Source organism: Passer domesticus, chromosome Z (genome assembly GCF_036417665.1).
Source record: "Passer domesticus isolate bPasDom1 chromosome Z, bPasDom1.hap1, whole genome shotgun sequence".
Classification (NCBI taxonomy): domain Eukaryota; kingdom Metazoa; phylum Chordata; class Aves; order Passeriformes; family Passeridae; genus Passer; species Passer domesticus.
Window position 1 is genome coordinate 74,788,555 of NC_087512.1, and position 6,350 is coordinate 74,794,904.

General features: G+C 39.0%; 1 long non-coding RNA gene across 4 annotated transcripts; it reads left to right on the plus strand.

Moving 5' to 3' along the window:
• Positions 1–252: 252 nt before the first annotated feature.
• On the plus strand, positions 253–6,350 carry LOC135290760 (uncharacterized). Of its 4 annotated transcripts, none has more exons than XR_010353554.1 (3): positions 253–985; positions 3,740–4,306; positions 4,379–6,350. It is a non-coding gene; the product is annotated as an uncharacterized LOC135290760 (long non-coding RNA). The 4 variants fall into 4 exon arrangements; XR_010353555.1 differs by having other exon boundaries at positions 258–985; positions 3,740–4,255; XR_010353556.1 differs by having other exon boundaries at positions 796–985; positions 3,740–3,868; positions 4,103–6,350.

Here is a 6,350-nt window from a genome sequence, read left to right on the forward strand (position 1 = left end):
TATGAGTGCATTAACATGTGTGCAACCCAAAACTCAAGTTAGATAACATTGCAAAAAAACCCCTCATAGAGGAAAGACCTTCTACAGTGAATACAAGTAAAATGTAACTGTCACCATTTTGCTTCTAAAATGTAAAAGAAAATTTTTGGACTTGGGTCGATTCCCAGGTAATTTGTAACACTGTTTCAAGTTCTGCATCCTGTTACTCCAGCTCAAGGCTTCATCAAATTTTTAAATGGGTGTTAGTAAGGGAATTAGACATGAGACCAGACGTGAGAACCACACAGAACTTACAGCTCTAGGACCCCCTAAGTAAGGAAGGTCATCAGCCTAATGGAGCAAGTCCAAAGGACATCACCAAGTTGATCAGAGGAATGGAGCACCTCTCCTACTAGGAAAGGCTGAAAAAACTGAGATTGTTCAGTCTGGAGAGGAGAAGGTTCAGGGAGACCTTATAACACCCTCCACTAACTAAAGGGGGCTACTGGAAAGCTGAAGAGGGATTATTTTTCAAGGGCATGTGGTGACAGGACAAGGAGGAATGGCTTTAAATTAAAAGAGAGTACATTTAGATTAGCTATTGGGAAGAAATTCTTTACTGTGAGAGTGGTGAGATACAGACACAGGTATCTACAGAGAAATTGTAGATCCCTCCTCGTTGGAAGTGTTCAAGGACAGTTTGGATGCAGTTTTGAGCAACTTGGTCTATTGGAAGGTGTCCCTTCCTCTGACTAGAGAAGAAACTACAATGTCTTGAAAGTCTCTTCCAACCCAAACCATTCTTGGTTTGGGTTCTTTGATTCTTTGAAATGGTTCTTTGATTCCATGGTTCTTTGATTCCATGGTTCTTTGATTCCATGAAACCCTCATTTGTCCCAGATTTGTATGGCTGTGCCTCAACATATGCCTCAAAAATTTTGGATCTCAGCCGTGTCTTCTAGCCAATATGAATAGAACTCAGCATGTGACATGCTAATTGTTTCAGGTATGATGACAGATTGCAATGAAGCTGGGATAGCAGGTAAGAAGGAGAAGGAATTAATGGTGCTGTAAAACTCTGTGGAGATAAAGAAGGTGACAGGTACATCTACATTGCAGCTGAAAAAGAAAAGCAAGATTTGCTCTTCACACTGGTACATACTAATCCATGGTAACTTCTGCTGAGATGCATTTGGTTGCTGAACCTCTCCAGTAAAATCACCTGACAGCTACCTCCCTCCCTTTCTTTCATGTTTGCCTCATGACATGAGGCATGTCATGAGGCAAACATGATTCTTTCCACATCACCTGTTAATCAACACTGAAACCTAGCTCATATGCACAACCCCTTCTCTGACAGAAGGGCAGAATAAAAACTCTCCCTATGCTGAACCCATAGGTAGCAAGAGCTTGCAACACCCAAACTTTCAAGTCCTTTTATGACTATAATTTTCAAAAATTTGGAGGGTAAAAGGTTAAGAATACACACTCTTAACCCTGTGTCTGTTGTGGCTGTAACAATGCAGTCTGAATTCCATTTAGCATGCCACCACTGCCAAGGCAAACCAGTGCACCTACGAGCATGGCAGTAAAACTGCCCAGGTGCTGCTGTTCGCAGGAAGTGTGGAGATTGATGGCTGACAGCCCATCACACGAGTGACTGATCTCATGCCCAAATCTTCTGAGAGAAACATCTGGAGCTCTGTAACCTAAGAGACTCTTTCCTATTTTGTAGTCAGAATTTTGTAATTCTTTCATAAGGAATTGCATGAAGAATTGTAACTGAGTTATGGTATGAAATAAACCAGAGTACAAATAAATCTGTGAAGTTCTGGAATAAATCTGGTCAGAAATGGCTAAATTGCTGGTTACTTCTCCAATGGTGTTTGGAGACTTCCCAATAGATGAGAAAATTAGGGACGGTTGTGATTTCCTCATGGAAATTTACAGAAAAAAATTCTTGAGATAAGACTCCATCTCTTCCAAAAATCATGTCTTTCAACACAAAGAACGAGAGAGCAAAGATATTTACAAATTCCTTGCTAATTCTTCCAACTCCTCTCAAAGGAGAATAAGTATATGCAACTAACAAAATTAATTCAAATTCAGGAGTTTGTTTAATGCTACAGAATAAAGAATGAGTTTCAGTTCAAGCTGAAACTCAGTGCCAACCCCTATCTACCTTTTTGTCTTCTTACCTGACATGTACTGTTAAACAGAGTGTTTATTTATTTCATAGGAATTGTCTTTTGCAATATCTCTATTGCTTGAAGATAATAAGCATGGAGTATATGTCTACAAACTTACTCAGGAAAAATCATTGTAAAATGAAAGGGTGAATGTACAGTATCAGGGTTTCTCTATCTTCTAATAAGCTAAAAAAGTCTCTGATTGGTTTTTAGTCTCTCTGTTTCTGCTGTACTAGAAAACCTTACTATCAGTTCTTATAATTACAGCATTTATACTTCAGAATTTCTACAAATCCTAATTTCAGTTTATACTTTGTTGATTTTATGTTTCTTTCTATTGTCCTAACTTGCATTATTTTTTTTTTTCTGGAAGGAAATTCTTTAGTCTGTCAGGATATATGAGAAGCTATTTCAACTCAAGCTGGCCCCTGCTGGTCCTCATGTTGTTCATACCCCTCCTACAGGGCATCAGTGTTTTCTCATTGTTGAACACCTTGCTGTTTCAGCTTACAAATCATAGCCACATAAAGATCCTTAGACATGTAAAAAAAAATCCATTATTTTCCCCACAAATCAGAGACAGAGTTAGAAGTTAAACAGCCTGAAATATTTTAATCTCTCCCAGAGATGCTGCTCCACTTTATGAAAACAGGAACCTGTCTCCTTTCCTGATGGAGCCTTTCCTTTCAGTACCAGAGGCACTGTCATTGAACCTAGGGACTTGGAGAGAGGAACAGCAAAGGACCTCCAAGGTCTTTAACCTTAACCTCTAAGTCTAAAAAATGTGTAAGCAAGCGTCACAAAAATATAATTTTGGCACTGAAATTACCACGACACCTTACCGTGTTCATTTTCAAATGACAGCCAGATGGAAAAGCTGGGAAATGAAAGCCAGCTCTCTTTCTGAGGACGACAGAAACAGGAACAGAGTGGGCTGTGTCAAGATGACGTACATGTCCCTCCAGCATGTGTGTTACTGCTTAAGGAAGTCTGACAGCAATTCCAAATTCACAGGACCACAGTTTTCACCAGGTTGCAGAAGGCTAAAGACTAATCTGCAAGAATTGAATTTCATCCAGCAACTGGTGGACTTTGTTTCATTACTATCTAATTGTTGTCTCTTCATGGCAAAATCAAGTAGAATGACCCACAAGCAATAATGCTCTAAGCCCCTACAGTATGAGTTGGTTTTGAAGGTGTCTTTTTTCTATTTAAGATGCCTTTCCTGACACATAGAAATATGTCTATGACACTTTAACCAGAAAAAACAGAGAAATGGAATTGTAGGTTCTGTCTTCCCAAACTTTACGCTTTAGAGGTGATATATAAAATCTGGAAGTGGGAAACATTGGGCTGGGTGCCTAGCTAGGCCCCATTAGGCTAGGCCTGTGTTAGCTTCCACCAGGGTTTACACCAGCTGGTGGTCTGCACTTCCACTTTACCCACGAGCACAGCCTTAACATGTTTTACTCACCACAGGAAGTGATTCTTCTTGACACATACATACATCAAAACTAGCTATCCAGTACAAGATTGTCACAGTATTTACTCAGCTATCATTGCAATCCCAGGTGCCAACAGAAACAAGGAAACGTACGAGTTCCGGTCCCTCTGATTGGGATGTATCAGCCAGTAAGCAACACAAAGGTGCACAAAAAGTACCACTCATCTTCACTGAAACCACCCAAATGAAAAAGAAGGTAGGTTTGGTGTAAGTCATGTTGTAATCTGCCCACTGAGTGATGCAGCTTTTAACAATCCTGGCTGGACTACAGGTGTATCTAAAATGGGTGAAAAAATGGGGTTTCAGTTGGACTGGGAGATTTTTAAAGCAACAGGTAAGGTTGTTTCTCTGGAAAGAAGGGCCAAAACTTGCTATTCCAAATAATATTTAGGGCTTTTATGATCTATAATCTAATTTATACTTTTTGAAGTTTCTCTCTTTCCAGCTGAACCACCACGTGTGCCACATAAAAAAAGAACAGCAAAAAGAAGAAAGATAAGAAATTATCAGAGAGATAAAAAGCACACCATTTCAGAACAAGAATGTATGAGAAGAAAGTTTTACAGAGCAAAAGGGCTTTAATGTATGCCTCAGAAACACAATTTTTTTTAAAAAATAGCTGATGACTTTTAAAGTAAGCATGCAAAAAGCAACTTCTTTCTTGTTTGCTATTCACTGTGACAAATTTTAAGTTCTTTGTTTTCAGATGTTTTTCAGAGTATGAATGAGCAAAAGTGAGACAGACTGTCATGCTGGGAATCAGGAACAAAATTGTTATGTGCAGCTTTTCCAAAAGCATCTGGTAAGGGTATTTGATCATTCTTCTGAGTGCTTGCAAGGCTGACTTTCCAGAAGCCCTGAGCATGTACAAATCAGCAAAGAATGAGGAAACACAGTAGGACATAATTGCTGACAGAAAGAGAGAAGACAACACCCTGTGCTGTGTGATCACTTAACAAAAGGGAATTCTCAAATCTCGAAGTGAAACCTGCCATGCAGTTTCGTGGTGCAGTATCTGTCCTCAACATCTTGCACATTAAAGACATTTTTAAATGAGAATATTAGCACATGTGGTGGTAACTCCAGGCACTCAGAAAAAAAATAATCAAATTCAGCTCTCCCATTCCAAATCACATTGTGGTTATGGCCCTATGTTAAAAAGGTGTTTGTTATGGATTCCAGCTCCCCTGCTGTCAAATCCTTCACTCCTCCTGCACCTCAACCCCATCAAGGGCTAAATCCAAGAATTACTGCTGAATAAAGTGGTTTTGTGCACATACAATGAGTATTTTATTCAAGCCATCTAAGACATATTTTACAACAAATCTTTTCATTATCAGAGGTATTTAAAAAATGTTTCACCTTTAGTCACACTTTGCAGATACACTGTGTGTAATATTAAGTTTGGTGTTTGATGCACAACCCTTTTTTTTTCCTTAAATTCTTAATTATTTTTAAACCACCCCATGTTGCTAAACATTACCAGTCAGGGATAAGTAAATATTTTTGTCCATAGCAGATTTTCATAATTAATCCCATTTACTATAGTGTGCAATTGGTTCTTTTTCAGAATAGAAAGTAAAGAAATTATGTCTGTATGTGTAAAGGTGCTTTAAAGCATTTGTTTCTTTATGGCATTTCCCTGTGAATTTGGGGTTTTTTTTCAAGATCAGCCATTGTGTATTTTAAATGGGAGCTGTGGATGCCCTTGAAAATATTTTTACTTAATACATATTCATTTAAGAAACTACCTTTGAGATGCACACAGACCTAGAGATAATTATGCCACTGATCTTGCAAAAAACATTTCCTGCAATTTTTGGTTTTTTTCCTTACAGTCCTAAAAGGCCCCACATATCTTGCTTGCAGAAGCAAGTCTGGCTTGCTGAAACCAAACATGGTACAAATAGAAAGCATTACTTAGACTTCAAAATGAATGTAATTTTAATTTACTTCTCTGCTGAGTTTTGTCTCTTTTGTTCCTGCAAATCAAAATAAAACCAAACTCCAACCTCAGTTCCTAGTGAGCACCTCTTCTAGGCTGCTAAATTCCCTATTGGCCCATGAGTTGTTCTTGGAAATAATGAAGTGAACTGACCAGTGTCAAAACTGTCTTCTTTCCAGGAAAATATAGGATCAAAGTGACTGAGTTGAAAACTCTGCCTGCTGATGCAGGACCCAGGATAGATTAATAGAAGAACCCCATTTCCCTGTGTGGAAAGCCTTCTGTCTGTTAAGGGACACTCCAATCCCCCACCTTCCATCCCCACCTCCCAGTCTAATTTCTAATATTAAACCTGACCCAGAGATGACTCCATCTGCAATGTCATCTGACAAAAAAGTTCTGGGAAGAAATACAGTTTGTAACCACCTCTTCTGATGACTCCTTTACTCGTGACTTGACCACTCATATTCTAAGAAGTTAATTTATCCTACATTCTCTTCTAAGAAGTGAATCTGTCACCTTGTCTTGCTGGGGAGGCTGCATTTTTCTTCTCTGCAGCAGGAAGCTGAACTTTAAGTCTGCCCTACACACAACAGAAGACAGACTCTATGCTGCACACAGGGAGGAACCACTGGTGTGTCCATGCTCTCAGACTTGCTTTACATTGATTTTGCCTTATGTGGGTATGAGAAGCAATGAATACAGCAGAAGCATGATGAAATACTTGGCAATG